Source organism: Periplaneta americana, unplaced genomic scaffold, assembly GCF_040183065.1.
Source record: "Periplaneta americana isolate PAMFEO1 unplaced genomic scaffold, P.americana_PAMFEO1_priV1 scaffold_29, whole genome shotgun sequence".
In the NCBI taxonomy this organism is placed as follows: domain Eukaryota; kingdom Metazoa; phylum Arthropoda; class Insecta; order Blattodea; family Blattidae; genus Periplaneta; species Periplaneta americana.
The window spans coordinates 437,243-451,615 of NW_027185510.1; the positions used below are offsets into that span (position 1 = coordinate 437,243).

Here is a 14,373-nt window from a genome sequence, read left to right on the forward strand (position 1 = left end):
AAATAATAATGGTATTAGATTGAAATACTATAAATTAAAATCGCGCGGGAACGTAAGTTTAATGTTTCCAAACGAGCCGTAATTAATTTAACATTAGTTTAAGTCATTTATAACGCAGGACTTTAAGCAATTATTCAATATTTATAAGGTGAAAACATTTATGCTATTAAGCAATTCCTAAAGATCACTTAGAACACATTTAAATGCCGATATACGCGGGAAACGTGTGACGTCATTGACGATCCCCGCTCCCCTCAATAACCCTCGTCGCCAAGCTCCTTTTTGAGGCAACCTGTAGAGAGTTAAAAAGCCTTGCTCGTTGTAAACATAAAAATTGTTTTATTCACCGCATTCTAGATTCACCTTCGTCTCGATCATATATTATTTACATTCGGTGATACAAGTTACGTAATTATAATAATAGTGCATTGATAGATTTCTAGATTCACCTTCGTCTCGATCATATATTATTTACATTTCGGTGATACAAGTTACGTAATTATAATAATAGTGCATTGATAGATTTCACAATTATTACTCCAGCTCCTGTTATCCAAGTCAAACGTTATTTTCGTATAATTGTATTCCAGAATATTTCCTCATAAGTCTTGATAGGCTATATGTATTAAGAGTTAATTTCTGGTGGTAGTATTGATATTAAACTTGGCTAACACAATATTCCATCTACAACTTCAGAGGGGCGGCAAGAACTAGCGCTGAGGTAGTTCTGGATATTTCAACTGTAAACCAACTTACGAATCTCGTGATATGCAAATAAATATCACCAAACGTAGGTGCCAACTTCAGAGGGGCTGCAAGACACTTTGTGTCCAAATTTATAAAACCAGGGGCATCACATCCAGTAAAATTAAGAGTGATCTCAACCTTGTTAACAATTCGAAGAGATATTCCTATGTAAATAAAGCGGCGAAACTAGCGCTGAAGTAGTTCTGGTGATTTCGGAAGTGAAAATTGTTGAATTTATAAGGGTTTCTTTTTATGTAGATACAGTTGATCGTATATGCATCATAGACAAATATATGCATGGCGTAACAAAACCCTAAACTAACCAAATCTAACCTGTCACAGATTCGTATATGCAACATGTATATAAGCGGGGAACTACTTCAGCACTAGTTTAGCCAAAAATTGAATTAATTTGTTTGAAAGATGAAATAGGTTATAGGCCAAAGATTATTATTTGAACTCTATAGAGAGTAGTGGTTTGGTTCGACTGGAACATCTCGGAAAAAAGAAGATATATATATTTTTTATTATTACCGGTATAGACCTATATTCATTATTATTTATTATTCCACAGTTGAGTGACAAAATGGACAAGGAACCATCCAAAAGAACAAATCGGGACACCCTTAGAACAATAGCATTTTAAATATCATGGTAAATTAGGAAACATACCACTAACTTTATGAGTTCCTGTAGGCCCTAGATGTTTTTATCCATCTAAATCACTGATAGAGGAGGTCAGCTGTCGAACATGTTAGTAAAGCAATTCACAATGCCGCTATCTTTCCTGAATTTGAGATCGGTGAATCTTCACACATGCAACAGAGTGACTCCACTTCTCTATCCATGAATCACATTTTTGTAGTTCAGTTCAAATCTATGAACTATTGGGATCGAACAGTAATGGTCCTAAGTCTTACCAAGCTGAAATAACACAGAGCTAACAGTTAATTAACAGTGTATGGTAATTATGTAGTAATAATCGGCCAGGCCTCCATATTCTCGCAATAGAGGTCCAGGGCACCTTCGTTATCATATGTATTTTCTTTTATTAAATTTCGTTTGTATATGATTAACTTGTCATCCAGTATCCACTTTACACCCTGGATCTCTGTTGTAGTAAGATGATGGCCTGGCCGATATGACCTGTCGATGGTTTGTTTCTACACAATTATTAAAATATATGTATATACTTGGTAATGTATCTATCCTGGATCTCTATTACGGGAAGATGGCCTGGCTGATGATAACTACTTAATTACCCAAAATTTAAAACTAACCATTATCAACACTCGTTTTTAGGTTGATTTTTTTTGTTATGATCGTCGTCGTAGGTGTGTGCTCGTTAATTGATTAGCAACGGCTATATAACTACTGATAATGGATAAATGCTTAATAAAGAAAATTGTCCCCACTGAAAGTGCAGTGAACGGGAATACAATGATAAATTGGGTTATATTAATGACAGTGAGACTAATGGCTCATCGTCGGGTGGCGATCAAAACCTTGTAATTCCAAAACTGGAAATTTTACAAGAGAAAGATATAATATTACTGATACGATATCATGTTCACGTGCTCTATTTTATGTACATGTCTTAAATGTCTGTTTAAATTCGACTGTTTACTAAATATGGTACTGCAATGTTTGCATACCACAGGCATTATTACAGAAGTTTGAAAACTAATCCATCAATCTCGAATGAAAGTAAAAGAAATCCAATTCACAATTACTGCGGTAAATAAAACATTTTTATGCTTACAACAGGGCTCAGCGTCACACCGGAAGCGGAAATTTCTTCACCGAATAGCGCATGCGCAATAAAGGGAGCCGAGGGTGACTTTTATCGTCTCGTTCTGTTCACTACTATTGCGTGGAAGTGTATTGTGTATTTTACGAAGAATACGTAAGTAAAAGACTCGATGATTTAAGGTGATATTGAATGCAAAATATTCAGATTTTGCCTAAGAAGTGATAAACACTTTCCATAATTTAGTCTATATTTTTATAAAATTCTCCAGTTCCTAAAGCTGTATAGTTTGTATTTTAAATATGGAAGTGATGTGTTGAGAAAAATCTGGAGTTTTTCAAGTACAGTTTAGCGGTTTTTTTAAGCTTGTGCAGCGGTAAATGGAATTCTGAGTTGGCAACACTGATCGGAAGATTCGATTCGAAACAAGTATTAGCAGGGCACGTAAACACGTGTGTAGTTGGTGTGTAATATATCAAATGGTAGTTATGCTATGTATATTTTAGATACGAAAGTATGTGGTAACTTCTTCATGTTACTCTTCTTACGAGGTCGAGTTTACAGAAATTTAAGTCTTTATTTTATAAGTAGTTATTGTGTCCATTGAAAATCTAACCTATAATGTTGCATGTCAAAAGTTCTGCTGCATTGAAAATATTTTATCTTAACCAGGCGTTTAATATGAAGTTATAAATTTGAAGGTGAATATTAAAAGATAAACGTATCATTTTGAATATCCGAGTACTTTTGAAGGAACACCCAGAATAGGGAGTTAAAATTGAATAGGTCTTATATGTGTACCTTCCAAAGAGTTATACCACCATTTTGTTTAAAAAGTGTCGCCGTGATTTTCTTTTAATTTGATTGGTTATAGTTGTTATTTGTTCTAGAATTTTCGTTAATTTTGAATGGATAATGACGTTGTCAGTTGTTCTTGGTTGTTTGACGTGAGTGGTGTTATGTTGTGTCTGATGGCAAAAGCTATTGAAAGTTTGTCATTTTATGATTTTCTTTCGATTTGATTGGTTAAAGTTGTAATTTATTCTAGAATTTTCATTAATTTTGAATGGATAATGATGTCAGTTCTTCCTGGTTGTTTGACGTGAGTGATGTTACATTGTAGATTTGTCTGCATTTGTCGAATGCGCATCATCATGCTTACGAAAAGGCACTTTTCAGTGCCAATGATTTATTTTGTGTGCACAAGGTTGGAACTTTGAAGTAAGAGGGAAAGGAAGGAATCCGTGTTCTGAAATTATTTATTAAATTTTGTGTCGATTTTGGTTTAGTTCTTTCGCTGGTGATTAAGGATTGTGTTGAATGTTGAGGAGAAAACTGTTTTTTCTGTGGTTTAAAGAAATTACTTACTGAATTTTCTGTAGATGTTATGGTGTAATAAGTGTCCGAAGAGAATTTCATTCAGTATAAAGACGTGGTTTATTTATGCACAGTTGACTGTACGACAAAGTGTTGGTTTAGTTCCTTGTTGCCTGCATGGTTTAAGTTTAGATTGCCTTAAAGCCTGTGTCATATACTGGAAGTGAAGTGGTTGTCGTTGAAGACTTCAATGAGAATTGAATTTTATTTGATAAGGTGATAAATTATTATGTTTTTTTTTTGTTGTTTTTGTGATTTTTGGGGGTAAAGTGCGGACGAAAACTACCAGAAAAGTACTACCAACTACGACGTTCGAATGCCACGAAACGCCAAAAAAAATCAAATGCGAAAAATTAAATATATTTTCATTTTTTGGAGGGCATCTTGGTGTTTGTAAGTATTACTCCTGATCACATGTATATAACAGATTGGCCATCCCCATGTTAAAAACGGTAACATAAAGAAGAGAACAACCACCAAGATCGATTAGTAACGACCGCTAGATAGAAGTATAGTTGCTCCATGCAATTCAAATGAGAGTCTTCTTCTACTGTCGTTAGATGCATAGTGAAAGTTGTTGCCTTCAAAGCCCGTAAGGGTGATCAATCTGTTATGTGATCTGGGGTAATACATCAACTATTCACGCTAATTTAACTTCATTGTAGAACTCATCACAAATTTGTAACAGTTTTCTGTGCTATTTCCAACAACGAATGATAGGCCTACCGTCATTCGTTTATCCGAAAATCTTTACAGTAATTTTAAATTTGGATACTTGGCTTTTCTATAGCATGCAACACTGAAACTTCCAACTTGCATTTTTCTAAGTTCTACAGTGCGGAAATCTGTGACAGATTAGGTTAGTGTTTTCATATGCCTTCCATATACGAATCTGTGCCAAGTTAGCTTTGGTTATTTTAGGTTTTTTAAATATGCTTTACATATACGAATCTGGAACAGGTTAGCTTTGGTTAATTTAGGCTTTTGTATGCTTTGCATATACTAAGTGAAGTGAAATATGCATTTCGCGTTCATTTTGAAGTATTCTACCTTTTTATTTCACATGTTAAATAATCATTTTTAAGTTATGGAATGACACAACCAAATAGATCACATCTTGATAGATAAACGAAAACATACTAGTATAGTAGACATTCGAACTTTCAGGGGGGCAGACTGTAATTCTGACCATTATTTGGTGATTGGAGGATTAAGAGAAAGACTATCAGTAGCCAGGCGAGTAGAGCAACAAGTTAATATTAGTAGACTCAATATTCTGAAATTAAAGGACGAGGAAAGTAAGCAACATTATCAGGTCGAAATTTCAAATAGGTTTGCCGTATTAGCAACGTCCGACGGAGATGAGGAAGAGTTAGATGTCAATAACGTGTGGGAGAATATCCGAGATAATATCAAAATTGCAGCTGAGCAGAGCATAGGTTATCATGAAACTAAGAAAAGGAAGCTGTGGTTTGATGAAGATTGTTCCATTGTAGTAGATAGAAGGAAACAGGCAAAATTGAAATTCTTACAGGACTCAATTGAGGAGAATAGAGATAATTATTTCAATGAAAGACGGGAAGCAGTCGTACACTTAGGAATAAAAAGAGAGATTACTTGAAGGAAAAACTGAATGAGATAGAAACAGATAGTAAGAATAAAAACATTCGGGATTTATATAAGAGTGTAAAGGAATTTAAGAATGGATATCAGGCAAGAGTAAACGTGATCAAGGATGAGAATGGTGACTTGCTTGCAGACAGTCCTGAATAGATGGAAAAACTATTTTGGACAATTACCAAATATACATAGGCCAAATAGAAATGATTGGCACGAAATTCAAATACAAACTGCTGAGCCATTTATACCCGAACCCACACTTTCTCAAGTCGAAATTGCGATAGAAAATCTGAAAAAGTACAAGTCTCCAGGTATTGATCAAATTCCAGCAGAATTACTACAAGAGGGTGGAAGTGCATTATCTAGCGAAATTTATAAGCTTGTACTTGCGATTTGGGAAAAGGAAATTGTACCAGACCAATGGAAGGAGTCCATAATCGTACCTATTTTTAAGAAGGGGGACAAGACTAACTGTATTAACTTTCGAGGAATATCACTTTTGTTAACATCCTACAAAATGTTGTCGAATATCCTTTTGAGAAGATTAACTCTATATGTAGATGAAATTATTGGGTATCATCAATGTGGTTTTAGGTTTAATAGATCGACTATTGATAAGATTTTTTGTATTCAACAGATATTGGAGAAAAAATGGGAGTATAAGGATACAGTATACCAGTTATTCATAGATTTAAAAAAGGCATATGACTCGGTTAAAGGACAAGTTTTATATAATATTCTTATTGACTTTGGTATTCCCAAGAAACTAGTTCGATTAATTAAAATGTGTCTTAGTGAAACTTACAGCAGAGTCTGTATAGGCCAGTTTCTATCTGATGCTTTTCCAATTCACTACAGGCTAAAACAAGGAGACACACTATCACCTTTACTTTTTAACTTTGCTCTAGAATATAAAAGATTTTGGGATGGAAATTTCAGCACAAAAATCAAAAGTAATGGCATTTTTAGGACAAGACCCAGTGAGAAGTAAGATAATACACAATAACCAATGCCTCGAACAAGTGCAAAATTTCAATTATCTGGATTGTGAAATATCTTATCAAAATGAAAAAGATGTGAACAAGAAAATTACCAAATTTACACAAATTCTAGGAATAATAAACAATACATTAAAAGCTAAATTAGTACAAAAATCTACAAGAATAAAAATATATAATACACTAGCATTACCCACCCTTCTATACGGAAGCGAGATTTGGACATTAAAGAAAAAAGACATGAACAGAATCAAAGCAACAGAAATGAAATTTTTCAGGAGAACAGCAGGATATACTCTTTTAGACCGAAAAAGGAATGAAATTTTAGAACAATTAGAAGTAGAGTCAGTAGAAGAAAAAATCACCAGATACAAATTCAATTGGTTAGATCATGTAAGAAGAATGGAAAATTCAAGAATCCCAAAAATTATGATGCAATATAAACCTAGAGGACATCGTCGACCAGGAAGACCGTTAAGAAGACTGCTAGATGGGGCCGAAACAGGTCTACAGAGGCCTAATTCGTGAAGGATGATGATGATGATGATTTTTATTATTATTATTATTATTATTATTCTTATTGTTATTATTAATATGATTGTTGTTATTATTTTTTATTCTTATTGTTATTATTGTTTTATTATTATTATTATTATTATCATTATCATTATTATTATCATTATTATTATTATTACTAATATTATTATTATTATTATTATCATCATCATTACTATTATTATCATTATTATCACTATTATTATTATTATAAAATTATCATCATTATCATTATATTATCATCATCATTATTATTATTATCATCATTATTATCATTATCAGGGAACGGATTTATATGGACTAAAAATATATGAAATATGTAAATATATATGTAGTTATTTTTACCAAAATATGGAATTAAATATGGATTTTTACCAAAATATGGAATTAAATATGGACTTAAAATTATAAAAAAATGACTATGTACGTTAAATATTGGTACATTTTAATCAAACTAAACAAAAAATATAATGGACGTACCTTATCTTCCAATGTAGTTTCAACAAAACACAATTTTTATTGTCTGTTACCATAACAATAGGTTACAAACATTTCTTTCAAGTGCTGAAAAGTGAATCTTCTTCTATTGTCTCTGAGGATAGATTTATACTGACTAAAAGAGCGTTCGACGTCACAAGAAGTAACTGGTACATAATTCAATTTCACAATGTCTGCTGGGGATAAGTCCAAGTTAATCTTCACTGTTGATTCACCACTCATCACAGCAACAACCTTTTGTAGTTCTTCATATCCAGGGTTTTTTGAAAGTACAGTGTCCACCTTAGCTCTTACTGCATCTGCAACTTTACCTCTACCACGATTCAGTTGTTCCACAGTACTATTTATAATTTCAAAACTTTCAGATAGTGAAAGGTGCCTATTTTGGAGACTTTTGAGCGTTTTTATGATGCATGAAAATGTATGCTGAATGTGAGCTAAGTCATTCTTCACACTTATGTCACAGGTAACTGTTTTCGCAGTATCAATTGAGACTGCATCTTCAGAGTCCAATGCAAGGAGAACATTGTTAATAGAGTCTATATGTTCGGCATAATATTCAACTGCTTCTAGCCATGTACCCCATCTAGTTAAAATTGGCTTTGGTGGCAATGGAATTTCAGGGTACATTTCTTTCAACACGTTAACTCTACTGGGAGCTTTGAGAAATACTTTTTTCACTGATGAAATCAACAAATCTACTTTAGGGAAATTGTCTCTGACCACTTCTGCCACACGATGAAATGCATGCGCCACACAAGTAAAATGAGTCAATTTAGGATATACAACAGATAATGCTTGTCCAGCTTTGACCATATAAGGGGCAGCATCGCTAATAAAGAATAACACATTATCGTACATAATACCCTTTGGCCACAGGATACCCATAGCTTCGTTGAACAGTTTAACTATAGTTTTGTTATTGCACTTTTCTAGAACATCACAATGTAAAAGAATTCGTTCAGAATATTGTTCACTTAACAAACCGATAACTACATTACCAACAAGTCTACCTTCTTTGTCGGGAGTCTCATCAATGGAAACCCAAATTGAACTATCTTTAATTTCATCTCTTATCTTCTGTATTGTCTCATCGTAGATGGATGGAGCATACGTCTTCCTAAGTGTTGACTCATCCGGGATTGTATGTTGAGTATATTTTTCAAGGAATTCCCTGAAGACCTTATTCTTTAGTTTGTAGAGAGGAATATCAGCAGAGATGAGAGAACGGCACAGGTCGATGTTAAACTCAGATCTTACATTCGATGTTGTTGGTTGTGTTAAAAACAATTGTCTCTGCTTGGAATTTAGTTGTTTGTTGGCCTGATGTTTACTAGTTGTAATGTGTTGTTGCACCAGGAACTTTTGTGTAGATGATACTGCACACTGACACAAATTACAAAATAATATTTTATTGTCAGTTGATAAACCATCTTCTTTAAATTCTGAAATGTAACTTGTTAGTTTTGATTTTAAATTGACTGAATGACGTACTTTTGGCATATTTACTGTCTTTATAGTATGATTTACAAAACTGAACCTATGTGTACTCTGACTGGCATTTAACTGTTGAGCTGCACAACTGAAGTCTGTTAAAAATTTTAAATTAAATTAATACAGTTTTGTAACTTACTTTCCCATTGTTGATAGGACTGCTAATTTTCAAATAACTCTGATGTTAAAGGGATTACTGAACATGTGTTTAAATCTCTATTGTTGAAATGTATTTTTAAAAGTTAATGGAATTTTGTTTTGTTTTATTGTTAAACCTAATATAATATGGACTGTTTTATATGAAATATGGAAAATATATGGAAATTAACGAAAATATGTACTAAACTCTAAAATATGGAAAAATATGGAAAATAAAAGTAGGATTTTTCAACCCTACACATTGTGAAACATAAAGATAATGCAAAATATAAATTATATTAGCTTTATAAGTAAATATGTATTTACATATAAATCCTTTCCCTGATCATTATCATCATTATTATTATTATTATCATCTCATTCCTGCTGCTGCTGCTGCTGCTGTTGTTATAGCTGTTGTAATTGTTGCATTCCTGATTCCAGTGGTCGCATCATTTGAGGGAGGAATGATACATACTATATGAACTCAATTTAGGTATAGATAATATTCTTCAAATCTATTGTCCAGAATGAAAAAAATTAGAGACTTATGGATTTACTGTAGTATGAAGTACAGTTGCAGAGCTGAAAGAAAGTAGAAACTTAATATCTACTTAATATGCTGTATTTATTTTATATATTCATTGAATAATCAGCTCAAAGAATTTGAGTGACCATAAGGGTCCTGAATACAATAAACGTGCACAACATAATGTGATTTGAAACATTAAGAAAAAAGAAAGTTAATTGTTGAAGGGAAATAACGTAAGTGGATTAATTGAAATAGAGATGATGATGTAATATTTGAAGAGAATCCTTGATAATATTTATAAGAATAGACATTACATGATCAAAAGGAATGTGAAGTTCCTTAAGATAATTCCATGTGATTTTTGTAATAGAACCTCTACTGCCAAAGAGCAAACCAATGACAACCCATTGTTTAAGAGGGACGTTGTACTTTTGAGAAAGATACGGCAGACAAGGTTCATATATAGACTTCTTCTCAATATCAACTTCGGTGGCCTGATTTAGGTTCCTTTCGAAACAGATAGTGGGGTCAAGAACCTGTGTGCGTAAATTTAATTCTAATAAATGGAAGTTACTATACCAATTAAGTTTTGTTATGTTTGAATGTACATTGTGTATTAATTTACTAATATTTATTACGACGAAGTGAAGAGAAGCGACTAGACGCATTTGAAATGGGGATATGGAAAAGAATTGAACATGTGAAGTGGACAGACAGAATAAGAAATGAAGCTGTGTGGGAAAGAGTGGGTGGAGAAAGAATGATGCTGAAACTGATCAAGAAGAGGAAAAGGAATTGGTTGGGTCATTGGCTGAGAAAAAACAGCCTACTGAAGGATGCACTGGGAGGAATGGTGAATGGGAGAAGAGTTCTGGGCAGAAGAAGGTATCAGATGATAGACGACATTAAAATATATGGATCATATGAATTTACAAAGAGGAATGCAGAAAATAGGAAAGATTGGAGAAAGCTGGGTTTGCAGTGAAAGACCTGCCCTTGGGCAGAACACTAAATGAATGACGTAGTTATAATAACCACTTTCATGTGTTAAAATAAGAATTAAGTTGTATGTTACCTAATTGACTAGTTTCAGCTTTGTCTCAGTCATTCTGATGATATTCTAACCTATGATCAGTTTCTTCTAAAATTTTGAGTACCGGTACCATAATCTTCATGTCCACACCTGTGGAGTAACGGTTAGTGTGTTTGGCTGCAAAACCAGGTGGCCCAGGTTTGATTCCCAGTCGGAGCAAGTTACCTGGTTGAGGTTTTTTCTGGGGTTTTCCCTCAACCCAATATGAGCAAACGCTGGGTAACTTCCTGTGATGGACCCTGGACTCATTTCACCGGCATTATCATCTTCATCTCGTTCAGATGCTAAATAACCTAAGATGCTGATAAAGCATTGTAAAATAACCTACTAAAATAAATAAATAAACGATCTTCACGATGTGTTATCTTTCGTGAAATTTGTGTCATTCAGATTTTCAAAATGATCCTTTCTTAAATGGTTAAAATTCTCCATCTGGCTCTTGATTTTCGAGCAGTTACAGATGTAACAATTCTGCATCAAAACGTTCCACCATTTTTTATTGCAGCTAATGAACCATTAAAAATTTGAGGACAGTAATTTCTATCACTGTCCGCAGAGTTAGCTCTGTGGTAGTGTGTCTGCCTCCAGACTAGCTGGTCTGGGTTCGATTCCTGGCGGGGTCAGAAATGTTCATAAATTTTAATGTAAAATTTCTACGTCAGGACTAGGAGAGATGGCTGTGTGCAACTTCTAATCACTAGATTGTGCACCAATATGCCTGGGTTAAATCCCAAGTCTCTCCGCAGTGTATATGAAGAGAAGGCATATGTCACTGTTGATAGTGATTAGTCTGTCAGATGGGGACGTTATGCCTCATGGCCCCCTTGGTGCTATTCGACAGAAGTAGGCTACATGCCGGCACCAGGTTTCCCCTTCTCCCTAAATCTTTATCATCATCATTCATTCCAGACACTACACTTACACATTCTCTCACCCTAGTACACGACATAACTCTCCACAGATACACATCATGTACATTGTGGCCCGCCAAAGTGGTGTGCAACTAGGGTAAATGGATCACAGTCCTGCCATCTATCCGCAATATGCGGAACCCGAATCACGTGAAGTGAAGTGGGTAGGCATTGGATACATACATACATACATACATACATACATACATACATACATACATACATACATACATACATACATACATACATACATACAATTTCTATCACTAAACTGATGCGATAGCTTTACTGGTCCTTTAGGGCTAAAGATGCTTGGTGAGCTATAAAAATAATTTAATGAACCAATAAATAAATTAATGAATCATTAAAAACATAGTAAAGCTTGATGAAATCGGCTATAAGTGTTATATTCCCTATTTTTCCATTTTTGGCGTAAATTCTTCATGGTCATCAATTGCCTTTTTTACTTTGTGTACTTATTTGGAAAACACTTGTTGATAAATTGGGAACACTCAGTTATTCTGAAGTTGTGAGGAAATATAATTCTAGGATGACTCAGCTATAACCAGAGTGCGAATTAACGGGGAAGGGGGAGGGGAATGGTGGGGATTTCCGCCCCTGTTGGAAAGTTATCTCCCTCTCATAAATTTATATTTACATCCCTGCCAGAGATAGCTTCTATCCCCCCCTCACAGAATATAATTGTTTTAATACGAGTATACTTTATAAAGTACAGTATAAAGTAAGCAAAAAAATAATATTGATGTATTTATCATCACTTACAAGCTGACAACAATAAATAACTTAGGAATTACACATCTTATCTTAAACCTACTCATGGATATAATAATAATAATAATAATAATAATTATTATTATTATTATTATTATGATCAAGATGCAAGACATGCAACTCAGTGCGACCAAACGTTGAGCGTATCGAATGAAGATAATAATAATTTTATGTAGGATATTTTCTATCTAGGATTCTATCCCCCCCTCATTTGAAGTCTTAATTCGCACCCTGACTATAGTTGATGTCCATTTGGCTGCTTGCTTAATACCGGTAAGTTCCCCCCTGTTGATAGCAAAGAATCCAGTAAATTATGCCTTACAGGAAAATGCAAGGACAGGAATTAGTGTAAGGTAATTTTGGCTCTCAAATTTTCAATTTGATTTTAAAATTTCAAGCCAACCTACCACTTTTCAAGGGGCCACATAGCATTGAGTGTTTATGATTGGTGGAACTTATTTTTCACTATATTCACCAATGTGATAGAACAATCTGAAAAAGATGTAAGTTTTCAATTTTATTTGGTAACAATCATTGCATCATCAACAGTGTGGAATAGTACATTATGCAACGAGCCTATATTGGTAGTAATTAAGACGCGAGTATGTTTATGAAACAAGTGCGAGTTTCATAATTTTCATACGACCGTCTTAATTACCATTATAAGCAAGTTTCATACGACTTTTTATGCTCGACTATATTTCTAACTTGAAATTATTCATAAGTATTCATGTTATTCTTATCTGACTGGGGAGCGGAACTGACCTTGTGCAATGTCTCTTAAATTGTGAGATGTGCGCAGACGCGAAAGTATTGATTTTTTCCGAGGAACAAATGTCATTGACCTTGATATAATCTAGAGAGTAAAATGAACATTAATCTTGATATAACCTTGAAATTGATTTAAACATTGAAAAACGAGATGACAAATTGAATTTATTTGAATTTTATTTACAATTAACGCTAATTATTATAGTAACAGAACATAACCTTCTGCGACAGTATTGGATTTCCAGCCTCTGTGATGTTTCCTTGTTGTCTTTTGATTGCATATCCGAGAATAATCGACACTTGCACTTTCATATTGCTACAATGGTATTTTCTGATTGGTGGAACACATGAACTTTAATGAATAGGTGTACTTTAATGAGGTCCATTAAAGGGCTGCTACCAGGTGTATAATTACTACATTTCGGCATGGTCGAGCATAAAGAATTTTACGACATTTTGAATAGTGCACTCAAAACTTAAACTAGGCCTAAATTAAGGACAGAAAAAGCATTCATATTGGTATTTCTAATGAAATGTTATACACAGTGTGATAAGCTCTTTTGATTGATTAATTTTTTTGCAGTAGTAGTAGTAATAATAATAATAATAATAATAATAATAATAATCTATCTAAATAGTTTAATTTTTTTATGGAATAACAATTTAACTTTAGATAATATCTTGCTCAGAGCTAAGCTAATAACATAACACAAGTATTAATGTATTGAGGATAGTTTATTATTGTTGTAACTTTTCCTTTACCTTTAATTGTATATCAACATAATGAAGACATATTTTAAGCAATGTTATTAGTCTATGAAACTCTCTAGAGTTAAAACGTTAAAACTGTTACAATTTTTTTAAAAGGTAATTTACCTTTATGACAGACAGGCCCCCATTTCAACACCGGTGTGGTGTCATCTTCAGTGCCCTGACCAGTGGCGGCTCGTGGGTATTGAGTTAAGGGGGGCTGCATACAAAAATAAACCAAGCAACTTACTTTATTTAAAGATTAGTTCCATGCGCCTTATCTTGTAAGTTGTGTTTAAATGAGACAGGCTCATGTTAGTAGATTTATGGCATTTAAAAGACTCCTG

The 14,373-nt window shown here is 33.6% G+C and overlaps 1 protein-coding gene and 1 long non-coding RNA gene across 7 annotated transcripts in view; both read left to right on the plus strand.

The window, feature by feature from the left end:
- The first annotated feature begins 468 nt into the window (after nt 1–468).
- Nucleotides 469–14,373, plus strand: part of LOC138693968 (DNA-directed RNA polymerase I subunit RPA1-like) — an 80,416-nt gene continuing 66,511 nt past the window's right edge. Inside the window, exon 1 of one of the 6 annotated variants that reach the window (XM_069817713.1) lies at nt 469–490. The gene's annotated coding sequence lies outside the window, so the exon portion shown is untranslated. Of the gene's footprint in view, nt 491–2,894; nt 3,049–14,373 lie in introns of those variants that run through there. The other 5 variants (XM_069817709.1, XM_069817710.1, XM_069817711.1 and 2 more) reach the window with 5 other exon arrangements.
- The window catches only part of LOC138693970 (uncharacterized), a 110,134-nt gene continuing 98,697 nt past the window's right edge, over nt 2,937–14,373 (plus strand). Inside the window, exon 1 of the long non-coding RNA XR_011330653.1 lies at nt 2,937–2,949. This is a non-coding gene — a long non-coding RNA (uncharacterized lncRNA). The remainder of the gene's footprint in view (nt 2,950–14,373) is intronic.